We start from the raw sequence: 21,300 nt of genomic DNA, 5'->3' as shown, positions 1-21,300 counted from the left end.
AGAGGTCTTTGACAAAATCCAACATATCTCCATGATAAAAGTCCTGGAGAATATGGACATAAAGGACATAACTAAATATAAAAAAGGGATTGTCAGCAATCCCATAGCCAACATCAGATTAGATGGAGACAAACTCGAAGCATTTCTGTAGTGGCATTTCACCTGGGTTTTAATAAATAAAGCATGACTAAAGATCAGAGTGTAAAACAGCCCCACTCATCAGCCTTACTACCAGGCAGCAGTGACACACACCTTTAATCCCAACTAGTTACACTAGTTGCCATAGAAACTGGGAGGTATTGGTGCATGACTTTAGTACTAGAACTAGAGAGGATTATAGGAAAGGAGGAGACAGCTCTCAGACACAGTCTCATTCTGAGATTCCAGGAGGCAGGGTCCCCATTGCAGACTGAGGTTGTGATAAGAGCCAGTGATGGCTCCTTTGCTTTTCAGAGCTTCAGGTTCAACCCCAATTTCAGCCCCTGGGTTTTCTTAATTGCGCTTTACATTTCCACTAAAATCAGGAACAAGAAAAGGTTTTCCGTTCTTTCCATATCTGTTCAATATGGTACCTGGAAATTTAGTTAGAGCAACAAGATAACAGAAGGAGACCCAGGCTATTCAAATGGGAAAGGACAAAGTTAAAGTATAATTATTTGCAGATGATATGATCATATGCATTAGCAACCCTTAAAATTCTACCAGGAAACTCCTACTTCTGATAATAACATTCAGCAAAGTAGCTGGATACAAGATTAACTGAAAAAAAAATCAATAACCCTCCTATATATACAAATACCAAAGAGATGGAGAACGAAATCAGGGAACAAAACCCTTTATGGTAGCCTCAAGTAATATAAAAATATATTGGGGGTAACTCTGACAAAGCAAGTTAAGACTTCTATGATAAAACTTCATCTTTTTAGAAAGAAATTGAAAAAGATATCAGAAGATGGAAAGATTTCTCATGCTCATGGATTGGTAGAATTAACATAGTAAAAATGGCCATCCTGCCAAAAGCAATCAAATGATTCCATGACATTCCCATCAAAATTCCAACATAATTCTTTACAGGCCTTGAAAGGACAATTCTCATCTTCATATGGAAAAAAAAAAACAGGATAGCTAAAACAGTCCTGATAATAAAAGAACTGCTGGAGGACTCACCATTCCCAGTTTTAAGTTGTATAAAGAACTATAGTAATAAAAACCTCATGGAATTGGCATAAAACAGACTCTCAGACCAATGGAATTTAATTGAAGATCCATACATAAACAAACAAACACATCTATGAACTCCTGATTTTTTTTAGATAAAGCCAAAAATACAGTGGAAAAAGAAAGCATCTTGAACAAATGTTGGTTAAATGATGTTTGCAGGTAAAGGAATACAAATAGTTCCAAATCCATAACCCTGTACAAAGCTCAATTCCAAGAGGATCAAACACATAAACATAAAATCAGATACACTGAACCTGGTAGAATAAAAAGTGGGGAACAACCTTGAACTCATAGGTACAGAAGACTTCCTGAACAGAACACCAATAGTACAGGCACTAAGATTAATCAATAATATATGGGACCTCATGAAACTTAAAGTTTTTGTAACGCAAAGGACAATGTCAATAGGACACCTAATGTGACTACAAGTTCAGTTGTAATAGGTGACTAATTGCTAACCTGTTTCCTTATTATCTTAAATTGTTGGCAATAATAACTTTCAAAGGCTAGAAATCACATTACATTGTTAAATGACTTGCATAGGTATCATACCTTATACATTTAAGATTATAAATGTATGTACAATATGTTCTAACAAAAGTCATCTTAACTCTATCAATATACAAACATTCCAAGCAAATGTAAATTATTTAAACCTAGTAGTTCCTTTTTTTGGTTTAAAAGTAGATCCAATAATCTACCTTTTAATTCTACTTCTATATCCTCTCTTATTTTTTTTTTCAGAGTAGACTCAATAATCTACTCTTAAATCCTATCAAATGTAGTCATGTTTTCAAGGTCAAACAGAGATATATTTTAGATAGGTTGTCGTAGAGATCTACAGAATATAGCATTTAAAATGTTTTAATAACATAGGTTATTTTCTTTTTATGAAAATGAGACAAGTCTTTTTCTGTCTATACCAATTTGTTTCAGAGAAGATGATGGGCATTGAAGAAACTCCACATGAAGCTTACTTTCTTTGTGGCAAAGGTTAGCCACTGGGCAAGAAAGTTCTCTTGCCTCAACTGCTGACAGTATGTTGTCATAATTGGACAAGCAGGACACAAGAGAAAGGACTGCTGAACTTTTCCAAGACAAGGCAGAACAGCCCTTCAGAATATATTGCTTCACAGGAATTATGTAAGATGTGTTAGGCCTGTAGGCCAAAGATGGATATGCCAGCATTGCAGAGGAACAGAGAAACAGGCAGCCAGCTGTTTCTTAACATTTCTCACATTTTTTTTGGAAATTGTTTGATTATACTTGCTGTTTATTTTATTAATATTATTTCCTTCTTGTGTCTCTGATGGAGTTGAAGGCTTTATAGTTATAGTTTCCTTGTTACCAGATTCAGAAAAGAAATTCACTATAGAAATGTAAAGTGTATAAAGTTGAGAGACATAAAAAGATAGTTTGGGTAATGCAAGTTAGAAAGTAAATTAGCTACAACTTGGACTCACCAAGATAGGATAGATATGGAGTCTTTTCTCAGAATTTGTCCATTGTTAATGGACTATACATTGTTGATGTATTTATTACCTATATATTTTGTATATAGTTATTGTACTTATTGTATATAGCTTTTCTTATATTAGTTATAATTTTCCTTTTTAAATTTTTAGCAGAAAAGGAGAAATATGGTGATACCTTATTTCTTCAAATAAAGGAATGCCCCTTTGTTTGTCTGAACCTTGGTAGAGGAAAGGATTCTCTAATGGCTTGGCTACTTTGCTTTTCTGATCTTCAGTTTGATCCCAAATATCTGTCTCTGGAATTTTATTATTCATGCTACAGAAATCAATATAAAGGTTCCTCAGAAAGTTGGGAATTGATATATCTCAAACCTAGTTATACCACTATTGGGCATATACCCAAAGGATGCTCCATCCTATCACAAGGACATATTCTCAACAATATTTATTTTGGATTTATTCAAAATAGCCAGAAATTATAAACAACTTCCTCAACAGAAGACTGTAGAAGGAGCGGTGGGCCGCTTCCCGCCGCCCACCTTCAAACTAGCTTTACCCCTGAAATAATTACACAGAAACTGTATTCTTTTAAACACTGCTTGGCCCATTATCTGTAGCCTCTTATTAGCTAACTCTTACATATTGATCTAACCCATTTCTATTAATCTGTGTAGCACCACGGGGTGGTGGTTTACCAGGAGGATTCTAACCTGCAGCTGTCTCAGAGAGGAGAGTCATGGCGATTGCCTTATTGCCTTCTTCCTCCCAGCATTCTGTTCTGTCTACTCCACCTATCTAAGCTGCTGTCCTATCAAAAGCCAAGGCAGTTTCTTTATTAACCAATGAAAGTAACACATAGACAATTAACCCTCCTCCATCAGAAGACTAGATAAAGAAAAAAATATGACACATTTATACAATGAATTATTGCTCAGTTGTTAATAAATGATATCGTGAAATTTGCAGGCAAATAAACAGAACTAGAAAAATCATCCTTAGTAAAGTAACCCAGACCCAGAAAGATAAATACGGCATATTTTCACTTATAGGTAGATATTAGCTTTTAAATAAATGGTAATCAAGCTACAATCCTTAGACCGAGAGAGGTTATATAGAAAGGGAATACATAGATCTCTCTGGAAGGGGAAAATAAAGTATACAGTATGAGTGGACTGGGATAGGAGGGAACATGAGCAGGTGTGGTCAGGGGAATGGGGTGAAGGGAGCGATGACTGGAACTGGGGGTTATTTAGGAGGTGGTGTGGAAATCGAGTGCAGAGTCCACCTCCTGGAATCTAAGGTGATGCTAATGGGGACTTTTAGTTATGGTGGATACCAAGTCTCAACTGCGCATCTCTTGTAGCCAGGAGAGGCTTCCAGTGGCGGGACTGGGTTGAATTCGGTTGAGTTGTTGGTCAAGAAGGTCCTATGGAAATCCCAAAAAACCCAGGCTATTGCTAAGACAATAGGTTGCTCTTAACATACTGGTAGTGGTGCCCCTCTGCCAAGGGCAACACACAACAGCTCATTGTACATGGAAAGTCAAGTCAGTGCCTACATGGTGCCTTCACCACTATATTCTAGTCTGCATACTACTTAAAGAGAAATGTGGAGAAATCAACCCAGTCACAAACTTTTGACCTATAATCTGTCCTGCCTGAAAAATATGTTAGGGCAATGGTGGCACAGAAGTTGTGGGAATAGTCAGCCAATGTCTGCTTTGACTTAAAGTTCACTCCACAGGGAAGCCATACCTGACACTGCTTGATAAGAACTGGAGACTAGATAGCCCAGAGATCCAGGGTAAAATCTAATACTACTGATAAAACAACAATAAAGTAACTCTCTACTCATAGATCAGTGCCTTTTATCTAGTAAACATCTCAGAGGCTGTCTCAGGCATCAAATGGGAACAGACGCAGAGACCCACAGCCCGACAAACAGAATCAGTGTCTAAATGGGAGGTCTCCATCAAACCCCTTCCCTCAGAGTTCAGGAAATCCAGCAAAAGAGGAGGCAGAAAGATTGTAAGAGTCAGAGCGTGTGGAGGACACCAGGAGAACAAGGCCTTCTGAATTAACTGAACAAGGTGCTTTTGACCTCACAGAGAACAAAGAGGTAAGCACAGGATCTAGAGGGGTCTGTACTAGGTCCTCTGCATGGATATTATAGCTGTGAGCTTCGTGTTTTTATGGGACTCCTGATTATGAAAAAGAATGGCTTTTTGACTCTGGTACCGGCCCTTAGGACTCTTTTCCTCTTGTTGCGTGACCCTGTCCAAATTTGATATGATAGTTTTTGCTTCATCTTACTGTATTTTATTTTGTCATATTTGGTTGTTACTGCTTAGAAGTCTGTTCTTTTCTAATGAGAGACAGGGTTGTATCCAGAGGGAGGGTAGGCAGGGAGAAAGTGGATGAAGTAGAAGGAGGGCAAATTATAATCAGGAAGTATTTATTTTTTCAATCAAAGAAAAAGTAATAAAATGAAAGAAAATCCCTGTGTGGATTTTAAATAGCATAACATATACAAGTAAAGTGCCACATGTCCCCCGCCCTGCCCTGCCCCTGCCCCCGCCCCTACTCCTGCACTGACAAGAGAATGAGCCTTATTATCACCAGAATCTCTTTGCCCTGACATGTCACAAGGAGACCGTCTGAATCTGCACAGTGGTCTCATGGAATGCACCGAATTGTAGCTTAAGGTGGCACTGATACACGATTTTAGGATGTTCTATGTCACTGTGCTCTCTTCGGGATGGGGACAAAGGGGAAGAGACCATTGCGACCATCCTGGGGCACAGTGCAGAACTGTTGAAGGAGAGGAATGAAGCACCACCAGTGTCTGCTAGAACAAGATCCTCAGCCTCTGAGAAGAGGACTAAGCCGCCTCTCCAGGGCTGATGGTGGCTTGCAGTGAGTTTGTCTTCAAAAGACATACAGAGCATCTTCCTGAACTCAGACCACTACAGCTCCCTACTACAGCAAAACGATCAGCATCGCTCAGCTCCATCAGGACCACAGACTCAGGGCGAAGACAGCACAAGAAAAGCAGAACTCTTAAAAGACACAAGCTGCCAAACTCCAAATAACAGAGAATGCTTATGACGGGGGATGGGGAGCAGGCAAAGGAACTTTTCCTTTCTGGGGTCTTGGAACAAAAGCAACATCTAAAGCTGGTACTGGGAGAAACTTTGAGAGAACTTCCCCTGAAAGTGATCCAGAGCCTATGGTTGGGGGGATTTACATCCATGAGCTGCACCCCGAAAGCAGACAAGGGGACATGCACCAAATGCCAATGTCAGGTTGACTCATAACTGATTGGCTACCATCTAGCGGACAAATCAGTGAACCTGAAAGTTTCTATGAGATTTAAACAAACTGAAACATTAATGAAAGAATGGAGAGAGATAATGGACCTGGGGGGTCGAGGGGGCTTGGAGACAGTAACCACAGCTATTCGGCAACTAAATACAAAGGTGTGAGGTGGTAAACTCAAGAAGAGAGTGGCCACGGGCCAAGGGAAACATTTTAAGAGAGACGAACAGGGATTTTACAAATAAAATGAAAGTATTAAGGTATAAAAAAATTCAAAGTTTAGAAACTATGAAATGAGATAAAACACCTAGGTATTTCATATTCCCATTGATGCATTTGTCAGTGTACAAGTCACCTCAAAATATAATTCAGATTTCACCCTGACTTGTATAGACAACAGTAGGCCAGAATGAAAAACAGCGTGCAGAAAAATCCTCCCAGGTTTCTGTAAACAAGGCATTTGTATTTCAAAGATGAAGAAGTGAAGAATTTTCCAGGCACAGAAAAGCAAAGGAAGTTCATAACTGTCTCCTTGCCATAGCTCACGCAGAAGGCTTTACCTGAGACAGGATTAGAACTGTAGATGTAAACTCTGACCTGCGTGTGAAAAGAAAACACGATTTTCCAGCCTTGGGCAGCTAAAGAGTCAACCAACAATAGACGGTACACTGTGAAGTGTGACAGGATTAGCCTGAAGCATGACACATATGACGGAGCTGCCCTATGTTCAGTGAGGGCTGTTCCTTCAAAGCCAAAGGTAGGGACAGAGTGTGGTTAACTGAACTTTTATGAAGGAACCTAAGACAGGCTTTTATAATTCAAAAAACCCTATACAATTAGCCAATATCAGAGATAAATGGCTTATTAAAGTATTTCTTGTTATTTTCTTCTAGTGATACCCTGCTTGACAAGGTGAAGGTTTCCACACGGAAATAAACATGTGGAGATATGTGACAGCAGACGGTTTCTCCGTGTGGTGGCCACAGAGGCAGAAAAACACTTCCTCCCAGTCTGAGCCCTCTTATAGACACTGTGAGCATTTCTGTGGAGCAGCCTATGCTTGAGCCCTATTACAGATAAGGTGAGAATTTTCTGTGTTCTTTCCTCAGCCTTCGGTTTAGTGAATAGGTCAAAGGACAAGACTAATGAATTTTTGAGCTCCGACCTTCCACAGTACCATGTCTCCAGGATTCTGCCCTCACGCCCCCTCCCTGGGGACAGGGTCCTGCAGAGTCCGAGCGTTTTCCCACACTTCCAATGCCTTCCCGCGGCTGCAGAAGCCTCACTTTAGAACCTGACTCACGGAGTCGCTCTGTGTCATTATTCATTATTAAACACCTCCCAGAGCAGTTACTAATGCAGATAGAATTTGATTTATGTGATCGGGAATCTAGGAGGATAAGCCACAGTGGGGGTAATCAACAAAATATCCTTTAGAAATCTCATAACAGTGAGGGGGAGAAATCACAATAAAACAGTAAAGTATTTAAAGTTTGCATTAGAAAATATAATGCCAGCATTGAAAGTATCCGTCAGTGCAGTTGATTTATTGAATAAAGGTTTGCATGCAAATTCCATGTCATTCTTTACTCTAAAGGAGCCATTATTTGTATGAAAATCATTTGGGAATCTCATTATACGGAAAAATATACTGGCAGAGCTACATCTTGGGAACATAACTCTTGGAGGGAATGGGCATTAATCAGAGTTCCTGTAAGTCTCAAACATTAGGAAATTATTTCCCAGACTGCTTGGCTGTCTCAGAAGATTGTTTAGAAGAATAGGGAGCTGGGGAGGAACTCTTGATCAGGACGGACTTGGTCCTGACCCAGGACGGACCCAGAGTCAGGGTGAAGGTTGGATATTGGACTATGGCCCGCAGAGGTCACAGTCTAGGTTGATATTGTAAGAGTCAGGTACCTTTGTGAAAGGGGCTTGCCTGTTAATTAGAACATTTCATTGAGACTAAGAAAACTGAATTCCTCTTAAGCTTGTGTGGGGGATCAACGCCCAGGCTTCATTGTGGCTCTGGGAAATAGAGTAAGAATGCAGAGTTCAGGACGGCCCTCCACCTCCTCCCTGTAATGTTTCTCCTTGTATCTGCTCATTTCTTCTCGCCTATTCCTGCATGCACGGCCGTTCATGACCCTGAGTTCTACCCTTTACCATTTAGGGTGACATGAAAAGACTCCATAGGTACAATGAAATTCATCTCTGTTCTTATCTGGTATCCCTTCTTGTGGAAGGAGCTACTGAGAGAGGCATGATAGATAGGTGGGGTCTCACTTTACCGCGTCACGTCTGAGGGAAGTGGGCACATCTGGGCTTTGGGTTAACACACACCCTAGTGCCTGGGTGAATTCCTGCTCTGCACGGTGGGAGCCTGACTGGCTGACACCTGCGGGATAGAGGAACTGGAAGAAGTTAACGAGGTAGAGAGGGGACATAAGGAGCATGAGGTGGCTGGGGATCCAGCCCAGCAGCCTCCCCTTCTCCTTTTCTCGATTGTAGTATGAAATAAGTATTCCAGGAAGAGAACCTTTACATTCTGTTCTGAGTAGTCATGTTATTTATTTCCAATTTTTCTTTCCCAATCCTCCCTTCCTTTTCCTCCTCCCAAGGTTCCTTTTCCAGTTCCATGAACTATATCAATCCCCCAAGTATACATATTTTAAAAATTATTTTAAAAATTGAAATCTAGGATTTACACATGATAAAAATACACACTATGTTTGTCTTTCAGGTCAGGGATACTTTGTTTAAGGTAATAATTCCTAGTTCCATCTGCTTTGCTGCAAACATCATGATTTCACTTTTCTTTGTGGCTGTTTTTGTATTGAGAATGAGGGTGTGGCGTGTCCACCATGACATCTCCACGGACTGCTTGTGTGCACAGGGGCTCTGCTCCTTTTGGCCTCAATGTCTGGGCTACACACAGAGGTGGACAGGGACCAAATGACAATATGCTTATGTCCCCAATAGGATGTGTCACAGGGTCACTGTTTCAATAATCCATTCTGATTAGAGTGAATCGGACAGTTTAGGAAATCATGGGTTTTTTTTTTTGTGTGTGTGTGTGTGTGTTGTTGTTATTTGTTTGTTTGTTTGTTTTTTTCTCTACTTGTTGCTAAAAGCTGTTAATTGTAGTCTGGGAAATTATTCACATTTACACTGGTTCCAAATACATTAACAGTTGAACCTGGGAAACTGTGCCAGTGACTGAGTAACTTATTTTGGATGAACTGTTACGTGAATTAGTAAACTGCGTGGTCAGGAATAAAAGAATCAAGGTTTTTACAAATACTTTATCTTCTCTAGGAGGTGGGGTGTCATAGTGCTAGTGCGAGCAGGCACAGCCTCAAGCCTAGCACTTTCCCCTCTGATCTGTCCTTACCCTAGAGAACTGTTTTTAGAGGCTAAGGGATGTGGCTCACTCTAAGACCCTGGTTTGATTCCCAGAACCCTTGTCAGACCACTGACAGCTGCCTGTAACTCCAGTATTAAGGGATCCAGTACCCTCTTCCGACCTCTCTGGGCACTAGGCATGCACGCAGTATCCATACATACATGGAGACAAATACTCATACACACAAAATAGATCCTTTAAAAAATGCTGAAGGATTGCATATGTAAATTATTGTATTTAATATTCATACAAACTTTGATCAACCCTTTCCTGATTGCTCCTTTCCAATTATCTCCTCTCCTCTGCTGCTCTTCCACCCCACCTGCTTTCTTTCTCTTATCATTGAACACCTGCTGAGTACACTTAGCACCTGAATGGAGGCTCTGTCCTGGAGCCTGGGCAGCCATTCAGGGGCCACATCCCTGAAGAAATCCAACTCTTTGTCTCCCAGGAGTTATCAGCTGCCTCTTTTAAGAGGCCAGGACTTCATGAGCCCTCAGTGCATGCTGGAATTTTGGATGGCTCGATCTTGTGAGGGTCCTGTGCATGCTGTCACAATGACTGCAAAGTCGTGTGTATGATGGTCCTGTCATGTCTGTTTGTATTTTAATGGCTTGTAGGGAGAGACCTGGGTTCTCAATAGCACTAAGTATGTTCACAGGGGTCAAGAATAGGAGGTGAAGAGTCTTATCCTTCTTCTAAGGCACAAGCAATGTTTTCCTATCTTCTGTCTTTAGGATTTGATTAAAATAGAGTTCTTCGGAGAATAAAGAGGAATATTACTATAGTGGCCAACACAGACAGCGACATTTTCTGTTCTGAGAAAATACAAAACTCTGCATGCATTAGTGATGGTCACTCTTTCAGTGTGGAAAGATTCTGTTCACTTAGAAACTTTGTGGACAAGAAAGATGTTTCCAGATCTCTGAAAGGGAGAAAGAACAGTTTGAACCAGCAAAGGGCAGGGGACTGGGGCATCCATTTGTCTGAAAGAGTCAGTGAGGATGAGGACAGCTTTGCCTCTGGACTTTGTAGACTGGAAGATGTTTTCATTTGGACAGGATCTCCAAATTCCCTAACAATCCACATGGGAGATGCTTCTATATGAATCTCAGCTCTCCGTTCTTTAAGCCTCCATGATAAGCTAGTGACATGTTGGCATTCCTGATGATATTTCAGGGGCTTCCCCCATTAATCCCTTAATAGAGCCATGGACAGTTCAATCTTGGATTTACTAGTGTTTAAATGAGGGAAAGTGAAACTTTATTGAGTCCCATTCCATTGGTTTTACAGCTTATGTAAAGGTATTCACTATTGGTCAGTTGAAGAACAGAACTATGGCTTAGCCTTGTCTGCTCTCTAAGCAGGGTGGTTGTCAAGGAAAGACAGACCTAGATCTGTCCCACCATTGCCTACTCTCTGGATGGCTGAGTGTTAAGGGAGCAGTCTTAGACACACACATGTCTGTTAACACAAGAAACAAACTCACAGGAAGACATTATGGGCCATCCCAAATGAGCAGCTGATGTAAGGGCAAGTCACTTTCCCAAGACACAGGACCTTCTTTCTCTGTCTTGTCTTTTCTGTTCACACATCATGTCTCTTTGCTGAAATGTTCATATTTAACCACACTTTAGATTTAACCTCCTCCATGTTAAGAAACTGCTGCTGGCTTATCTCATTTTAGTGTTTCCTTCTGTCATAATTCAGAGAGCCTCAAGGAGAAAACTCAGCATGCAGAGAAGAATACATGTCCACTCTTGTTTACATTTAATTGTTCGTTTAGGTACATGTATGTGGCATGCATGTTCCCTCGTGAAGGGGAGCACGTGTGTGATGGTATACATGTGTGTGCACCTGTGTGCAGGCCAGGAGCTGATTTTGGACAGCTTCCTCCATCATATATATAGTGAGTAATGAGGCAGGGCCTCTCATCGCATCTTCAACTTTCTCTAAAATCAGCTTTGCCTCTTTAAATAGCTGGGCCCAGGATCCCCTGCTCCATTCTCCTAGTGCTATGACTACAGACAAGCCAATCTGCCTGCCTGACCAAGCATGTGAGTGCTGGGATCTGAATTTCGGTACTCAAGACATTTTTCTGAGTCACCTCTCTGGCCTTGCATCTGGCTTTCGCCTCCACATTCCCTTCTAGGAATGAAGATTTTGACAGTCATTAGGCTAAAGGTTAAGAAGTAGAGCAGAGCACACTTTGTGTGAGAGCTGACTGTCCTACAGGCAATGTCAGGCAAACTTGTTTGCACTTTTTTCTTAAGAGTCATTCCTGGCTGCCTCACAGAGAAGCAATCTTTGTGGCCTTTAGAGAAAGCATTCTCCTCTCACTGCACGGCCAAGATAAGTTTTAAATCCATACCTCTTTAATATTAATGGAATATTCATTAACACTCGAACACTCATTGTGTCCACAGCTGTGCCTTGGACCCCTAAGTCTGATGAGAATCTGTAGAGAGAAGTGACATAAAACATCCCATTAACAGTCTGTCGGTGACAGTCCCCCGCCCTTGCTATCATGCTACTTGCTGAGTGACCACAGTAACAACATGGCTTTCCTTTTTAATTACACTCAATTAATTGCAATGGTCCCTAATCTAGTCGAAAAGAAAAGGCTCAAGATGCTATCGGGTGAGTGAAAAATACAGTTTTTCTTGATTCTTTTTCATTCGGCACCTTCTGTGAATAAGTGTGTTAAAGGTTCAATTGGTTTAATTATGCCAAACTAAATCTAGAAGAAATATGGTAAATGCAATTAAAATTTAATCAGTTTATGTAGAGTAGATTCAATCCAGTTTTCTTCAAATCAAACAAGCTTAAAAGTATGTTGCTGACCTACTCCGGGCATAAATGGGTTTGTCTGTAATACAGGCAGTTACAGTCTTGGTGTCATATATGTGTGCTGATGTGGCATGTGTAGCATGAGGAGGCACCATCTGTAGCATGATGGGGCCGGCTTGTTGGGGTTTCTGTCCCACCCAGTACCCCACAGCCGGCATACCTGAAGGAAAATCACACACAGGACTCCATAAGATTATAAACTGATTGACCCATTAGGTCAGGCTACTTATTAGCTCTTATAACTTATGTTACCCCATTATCCTTATCTACGTTAGCACATGGCTCAGTACCTTTTCCAGTGGGGCAGCTTACATCTTTCCTCTTTCCTCTCCGGTGGTCTGGGCAGAACTGGAAGCTTCCTGCTTCCCAGAATACTCCCAGTCTCTTTGCTCCACCCCTACTTCCTGTCTGGCTTTCCCGCCTATACTGCCTGCCTGGCCAATCAGCGTTTCATTAAAATATGATTGACAGAATACAGACAATTCTCCCACACCATATGGTGCCCAGACGTGGATAACTGAATCCACAGAAAGCTTGAGAAAGCTTGGGAAAGAACAGAGTAAAGCATGTTTTTTTTTTTTTTGTTTTTTTGTTTTTTTGTTGTTTTTTTTTTGTGGCAGCAGTTTCTCAGGTCTGCTCTGCTTGCTAGAGGCAAGCAAATGCTCTCATCTAAGAGAGGCTTCCTGACTCAGCTTTAGCTGCAAAACTTTGTAGCTCATTAAGAGGTCCTGCCACGAAACACTTAAACGGTGTTGGTGAAAAGCTGAACGCATGCTTTTCGCTTTCAGCCGTAGCAGGAAAAAAGCTGCCCTGTTTTAAAATGCCGGCTTTCTGGGCTGTCCTGCCAGGGCAATCTCTGACTCTTTCAGGCAGGCAGTCTGACTGAGTGTGGTCTGTGAGCAGAATGCTGCAGCTTGCTTGCTGGCAAGGACCTTGAAATGCCATAGAGTTGTGGCAGTGAACACAGTTCTGGCTGGTATCTCAGTCATGAGACTCGAGAGCTGGGGAGTGAGCTGAATCTAGCCATCAAAGCCACTGCTCTCCGTATTGCTTAGTAAATTAAAGGCTCATGTGGTCACAAAAAGAGAGATATACAGTAAAGAGAGATTCAAAGAGGAAGAAAACCTCTAAATGGTTTACAGTGTGTTAAAAATATATGCAGGTTAAAGGTTAAAGTCATTAAAAATAAAAAAGAAAGAAAGGGAGAAATAGGGTGTGGCGGTACACACTCTTTAATCCTAATGCCTAATAGGCAGAGGCATATTGACCTCTGTGACTTCAAGGGGTAGAGGTAGATTGACCTCTGTGACTTTAAGGTGTGGTAGCCTGCACCTTTAATCCCAATGCCTGGGAGGCAGAGACAGACAGATCTCTGTGAGTTCAAGGTGTGGTAGCATATACCTTTAATCCCAGCACTGGGGAGGCAGAGACAGACAGATCTCTGTGAGTTCAAGGACAGCCTGGTCTACAGAGTTATTCCAGGACAAAGATATATACAGAGAACCTGTCTCAAAAAGCCAAAAGTTAAAAGAAAAAATAAAAGAAATAGAGGTTAAAATAAAGCTGCATAAAGATGGAAAATACACAGAGAATCTTGGTACTGTGTGCTATTATACTCTCTTTGAATTGTTTGAATGCTGAGGAAGGAGCAACAGCTGCTAAAAGATATTTGCTTATAAATGCTGTTGAATTAATCCAAGATAGATATTTTGAAAATACCTTGGCTTCAAATTTGAAGTCAAAAGGTATGCTACTTTGGAGAAGAGATTTTGCTTTTGTTTCCACAGAAAATGAGAGGCTCTGGATTTATTCAGAGTTAAGAAAAATCATCTTTGACCAAGGGAGACCACCTGAGCAATCTGTGGTAGGAACAGATGGCCTGGATGTCTGAATTCTACATCCAGAACAGATTCAAGACTGCCTTCTACATCCAGAACAGATTCAAGACTGCGGCCTGAAATGATCAAGACTCACAAGATACTCCAGTCAGGACTTGATTATAACTCTAAATTTTCTTTAGTTCCCCATAAGATTGTCAGCACCCCCAACCAGCAGGAAGTAGCCTGAAATACTATGCCCACATTCCCAACAAATGGACTATGGGTATTTTCCTATTTTATGAAAAAAAGAGGGAAATGGTGTGGGAGAATTGTCTGTATTCTGTCAATCATATTTTAATAAAACGCTGATTGGCCAGGCAGGCAGTATAGGCAGGAAAGCCAGACAGGAAGTAGGGGTGGAACAAAGAGACTGGGAGTATTCTGGGAAGCAGGAAGCTTCCAGTTCTGCCCAGACCACCGGAGAGGAAAGAGGAAAGATGTAAGCTGCCCCACTGGAAAAGGTACTGAGCCATGTGCTAATGTAGATAAGGATAATGGGGTAACATAAGTTATAAGAGCTAATAAGTAGCCTGACCTAATGGGTCAATCAGTTTATAATCTTATGGAGTCCTGTGTGTGATTTTCCTTCAGGTATGCTGGCTGTGGGGTACTGGGCGGGACAGATACCCCAACAAGCCGGCCCTCATGTTACAGGCATGTGACTGCGTGGCTCTGAAAAACCACTAAAATGAGAACCCTCTGTTGAATGTTGATCTATACCTGGTACTTTAGGAACCATCTTAAAAAAAAACTTGCTTACTGCTTTGTTGAAATAACTTATTTATATAGCAAGTAATTTAAGAATCCTTCTGAACTACCAAATTGAGATCTACAACTGCATATTTGCTCACACACTGATATTCAGAAAGACTCAATTTTGATTTTTATTTTCCCAGGTTAAATTTTATACTGCATGATTTTATTCCTCATCGTATAAATCAATGAGGCATTTACCTAAAGTGAAAGGTGTGTAACTTGAAAACATTAGCCATAAATTCCTTAGTATTTGTCTAATCATAGGTTCAATGATTACTCAATGATTATGTTGGCAATTTGATCACATGAAGACAGACATCACAACAGCTGGGATATAATTGTTTTTTGAGATAATAAATTGTTGATGATGACTATGAGGGCACTTATTTTCCTTCCTATTTTTTATTGAGTTTAAGAATAATTTTTAAAAATAGCATAAGAGTTGAAGCAATTAAAACACAAACATCTAGATCAATAGGTTAGTGCCTTTTGTCTCTGTGGTTAATTGACTCCATGGGCAGCCATCTATAAAGCTTGATATATAACCTATGGGAGCCAGTGATTTCCCCCAAAGGCTCATGGACTCCTGGGTCTCTGCAAATATCTCTGTAGTACATGAAGTCAGAATTACTCTCATGAGCAATCCATTGCCTTTTTGAGGTATTGACATTTGAACGAAGCAATGGCACATAAATTGCTGCTGGCTGAGCCAAATCAAGGAGCAGCCATCTGAAGGCACAGGCATGGCACACTGCATAGCCACAACAGTGGGACGACATATCAGGTTCACTTAGTGAGTTTCCTTGTTGTGGCAGAAAGCGTTATTAGTCTTATTAGATTTCATCACTGGGTAGTTATCTTTTAGTTATCCCATGTGAGAGAATGGGAAGTGCATTTGAAGCCCTGTGGGTGCCAAAGCAGGCCGTCTCCAGGAGAACTCACTCTTTACACTATTTCACTTGCAAAGTGGATAAGATGCTTTCTATCATTAAATATTACTTTTTGTTGGAAGGGTTGACTGGAAAATCATAACCAGTTTGATTTAAGTATTCATGAACCGTTTCCCACAAAGCAACAACGAAACGAAAACGAGGAAAGTAAGCACACCAGAACAGGAAAATATTGGTGATTACTTGTAGCAGATGGTTAGAGCAAAGGTTTCATGTGAAAAGTCTAAATTTGTGGAAAATTCTACCTACCACTGTGAATGAAACAGCTTTCCAATGTTTTAAGAATCACATTTAGAACTTCTGTAACATTGGATTTGACCAGCTCAGAAGACCAAACATTTCACATGTCCATTACAAGATAGAAGAAACATAAGCATCCTTTGGAAAGACCAGTGTTTTTTAATATAACAGAATGTGAAGGATAATGTTGTAATTCAGATTTAATTGGCTCCCATAAACCCTTAGGGAGTGGCACTATTAGGAGGTGTGGCTTTGTTGGAGGAAGTGTGTCACTGTGAGGCTGGGTTTTAAAGTCTTCTGTGCTCAGCCAATGCCTAGTGACCCAGTTCACTTCCTGTTACCTATAGATCAAAATGTAGAACTCTCAGTTATTTCTCCAGCACCATGTTTGCCTGCAGGCCACCATGTCCCACCATTATGAGAATAGAGTAAACCTCTGAAATTGTACGCCACACCAATTAAATGTTTTTCTTTCTAAGAGTTGCTATGGTCATAGTGTCTTTTCACAGCCATAGAAACCCTAATAAAGACAGAAGTTGGCACCAGGGACTAGGCTATTGCTGTGATAGGCCTGATCATGTTTTTGTTTAGAAGAATTTGGACTTTGGTAGTTTGAATTAGGAAAGCAGTAGAATTCTTTAAACATTGCTAACATGGTCATACTAGTAGGAACATGGAAGATTTAAAGGGTTGGGGTCTAGATAAAGGGGTTTCAGAAGAGAAGAATTTTAGTATGTTGCCTAGAGATATTTTGGTGAAGCATGTGTTTGCTTTTTGCTCTTGTCTGAAGAGTCTGCCTGAAGCTAAAGTGAAGAGATATGAATTAATTCTGTTGGCAGATAAAAATCTCAAAACGGAACCTAGAATATAGACTTTGCTCAATGGTTATTATTATTAACACTGATGAAGACATATAATGAAAAGGAACAAGATAAGAAAGGAAAAACACAAAATGAATAATTTGAGGAGAAAAAGAGTACCAGGAAGTGGATTATAGATAAATCCTGTGTTGGAGGATATAAGCAGATTAAGAAATGGAATAAGGGAGTGGTGACCTCAGGGCAAGACCTCACCCGGCTAAGTTTCCAAATTGTGAAAACAAATTAAAGAAAAGCTTAGTGCTATGAGAGAATGTTCTTGCACCCTGGAAAGATTTGTCACTTGTATTGGTTTAATAAAATACTGATCGGCAAGTAGCCAGGTGTTGCAAAGATGAGCGGTGGGCCACTTCCCGCAGCCCAGCTCCCAGCCACCTGGCTACCTAGCTTATATCCCGGAAGTAACAACACACAAATTGTATTTATTTAAGCACTGCCTGGCCCATTATATCTAGCCTCTTCTTGGTTAACTCTCACATCTTGATTTCAACCCATTTCTGTATATCACCACAGGGTTTTGGCTTACTGGGAAGATTCTAACCCACATCCATCTTGGACCGAGCTTGATGGTGTCCGCCTAACACTGCCTTCTTCCTCTGGAATTCTGTTCTGGTGTGGGAGAATTGTCTGTGTTCTGTTAATCATGTTTTAAATAAGTGCTGATTGGCCAGACAGGGAGTATAGGCAGAAAAACCAGACAGGAAGTAGACATGATGCAATGAGAACAGAAGAATTCTGGGAAGGAGGAAGCTTATTCCTCTCACTCGTGCCCAGATCACAGAAGCAGCAGGATGTGATCTGCCCCACTGAAAAAGGTACTGAGTCATATGGCAAACATAGATCAAAATAATGGGTTAATATAAACTACAAGAGCTAATAAGTAGCCTGAGTTAATGGGCCAATCAGCTTATAACTTATGGAGATCTCTGTGTGATTTTCTTTGGAGCTAAACAGCTGTGGGAACAGGGTAAGACAGAAAACCAACAAACAAATGGCCCTCCATGTTACACTGTTCTGTCTACCCTGTCTACCTATGTTCTGACTTATCAGGCCAAACAGTTTCTTTATTAACTAACCAATAAAAGCAACACATAGAAAGAAGACCCTCCTACATCAGCCAGGCAGAAAGTATAGGTGAGGCAACCAAACTTGGAGAATTCTGGGAAGAAGAAAGTCTCAGTCTGTAGGCACCAGCCAGATGCAGAGAAAGAAAGATGAAAATTCTACACTGAGAAAAGGTACCAAGTCACATGTCTAAACATAGACAAGAATTATGGGTTAATTTAAGTTGTAAGTGTTAGTTAATAATAAACCTGAGCTAATAGGCCAACCAGTTTATAATTAGTATAATCCTTGGTGTGCTTTGTTAGAACCAGGAAGGACAAAAACCTCTGTCTACAGCTTAGGCAAAAGCTGGTGGATCTCATGAGGTCACCCTGGTCTACAAAGAAAGTTCTAGAACAGCCAAACTTAGGCAGTGAAGGAAACCATCAAAAACAGAAATCTGGTGAAGATATAACTGAAAAAGCAGGCCATGTTGAAGCAAGCAGCAGAACTTAGCAGCTTCGGCCACATGGTTCTGGCTTTAGATTTCAGGATAAAAGAAATGGGTTATGGAATTTGTCTACATTACTAAAGAAGCTGCTGAGCCCAGGCATGTGTCAGGTGTGTCCCTGAATTGAGGCCTAGAGAGGACATAGTGTGTAGCTGTGAAGGTGAAGCCTGGATTGCCTAAGAAACCTCAAGATGTTGAAGATGCCAGAGCCATAGCTTGGCTGCCAAGGAGAGCTGTTAACAGAGTTTAACCTGTCCAATAGAGAGAAGTATGCTGCAGTCAACAAAGCTGATAGGAGCTGGAGTTCTGAAGAGCATTTTGACATCAGACATGGATGTTTGCATGAGGTTGGAATTTGACCAGCTGGGTTTTGGTCTTACTTTGGTCCAGTATTTCATCACTATGTTCCTTTCCCTATATTTTGGAACAGTATTGTACATCCTCTTGGAACAATATTGTATAACCTATGACATTATGTTAGAAGTATGTGATCCGATTTTTTTTATTTTATAGGGAATTATAGTTAAGTGGTTGCATGAATCTCAGAAGAGACTTTGAAATTTTAACTTTAAAACATTGTTGAGACTGTGATAGACTATGGTGACTTTTGAAATTGGACTAAATATACTTTGTATTAAGAAATTGTTACAAACTTATGGGGGACAGGGAGTAGAATGTGCTAGATTGAATGTAACTAGCTCTCATAAGCCCATAGAGACTGGCACTATTAGAAAGTGTGGCTTTGTTGGAATACACTGTTGGAGGAAGTGTACCACTGTGGAGGTGGGATTTGAGGTCTCCTATGCTCAACCTATGCCCAGTGACACAGTTCACTTCATGGTACCTGCAGATCAAGATATAGAACTCTCATCTCCTTCTCCAGTACCATGTCTGTCTGCATGCTACCATATCCCATGAACTAAATCTGCAAAGCTATAAGACACTCCAATTAAGTTTTCCCTTATTAAGAGTTGCCGGAGTCATGGTGTCCCTTCACAGCAATAGGAACCCTAATTAAGGCAGGTTATTAGTATAAGAACACAACTTAGAAAAAAAGTAACAGAGGACATGGAACTTGAACGAATGACACAAGGAAACATTAATAATCAAATCTCTTCAGTCTTCAAAAAAATTATAAAAGTCAAGGTTCAACATAAGGAAAGGGGACTTGGAAAAGATGGATAAGTGGTAAAAAAAAAAAAAAAAAAAAAAAAAACACTGACTGCTTTTCCAGAAGACCTGCGTTCAAGTCCTACTACCTACCCAGGGATCACAACTATCTCCACAGGCTCTGATACCTTTTTCTGGCCTCTTCAGGCACTGTGTGCACATGACACACTGATATACATGCAGGCAATATAACCGTATACAAAAACTAAAATAATAAGATAAAGTAATCCCTCCAAAGTAAAATATAGGAAAAAATAAGTAGCAGTGAATAAATAATACAAATGAACTGTAAAGTCCTAGGAGAGGAAAAACTAAGGAAGTGTTTCAAAAAAGAGGAGCAGAAGTGTCAGCAGTAAGGAGGGATTGATTGAAAGTAAAATGACTATAATGTAAAACCTTTATTGATGAGGTGATCGGACATTAAAAGAAGTTCGCATAAGCTATAAAGAAGTATGTATCAAAATATATAAAAATAATCTCAATAGAAAAGTATTAATCTGTAATGTAAATTCACAGTTTCTGGAACCATGTCCAGAGAGCCCCAAGAAAGTCTGTGGAGACTATGAACTCCATTAATAAGCAATTGTATGAATAAATATTAAAAAAGGGGAGAAACAGCAATTTGAGAGATTTTGCTAACCAAGTCATTGGTATAATAAAAGGCAACATTCTGGAATTCAGAACATAAACTTTTCACTGTTTTTTCTGAGAAGTAATTATGATAATGCAACCAAAGATAAAACAGGAATTAAGAATTTGCTAAAAGCGTGGTAAAACAAATGACTGTTTATGGAAACTGAATGGATTTTTTAAGATGACAAAATGTTGGGCCTCAGAGAGACCACAGAACAGGGCTGTGATTTCCATACCCTGGGGTTTCAGGTCATTGTGATAAGACTGGATTCTTGTGGTTACAGAAACATAATAAATCCATGCATTAAATTTGCCACCTTAGCTTCCAAGGACTTTTTAAAATTAGCAAGCTCAACCTAAGCAGCATTGAAGCACTGAATGTCATTGTCATCCATGTGGTTGACATCTCTAATAGACACATTGCATTTTGTACCTCAGTGAAAGACTCCTGCATCTGCTACACAGAATCTGGGAGTTGGGAACTTCTATAATCTCCATAACATAACTGAAGAAATAAAGGCAGAAAATTAGGAACACAGGTGGGACCTTGTAGGTGATATCACACAGCTTTCCAAAGGAAAAAAACAAAAGGAAAAATTAAGGGTTTATCACTCTGTATTCTAATGAGGTAGTGCTGTTCAACTTTTGTAAGAATGCCCTGGTTTGATGTGGAAGTCCCCTCTGTGTGCTGTGATCACCATTAATGAATAAAGAAATACTTTAGATGTATAGCAAGGCAGAACTTAGGTAAGCAAGGAAAGCTAGGCTGAATTCTGGGGAAAAGAAGGGTAGAGTAAGAGAGATGCCATGGAACCACCAGAGACAGATGCTGATCAGAACTTTAGCTGATAAGCCACTGCCACATGGCAATACACAGATTAATAGAAATGGGTTAAATTAATATATAAGCGTTAGCCAATAAGAAGCTAGAGCCAATGGGCCAAGCAGTGATTTAATTAATACAGTTTC

This window comes from Myodes glareolus, chromosome 1 (assembly GCF_982192425.1).
Source record: "Myodes glareolus chromosome 1, mMyoGla1.1, whole genome shotgun sequence".
NCBI lineage: Eukaryota > Metazoa > Chordata > Mammalia > Rodentia > Cricetidae > Myodes > Myodes glareolus.
Note: the sequence above shows the minus strand (reverse complement) of the source record.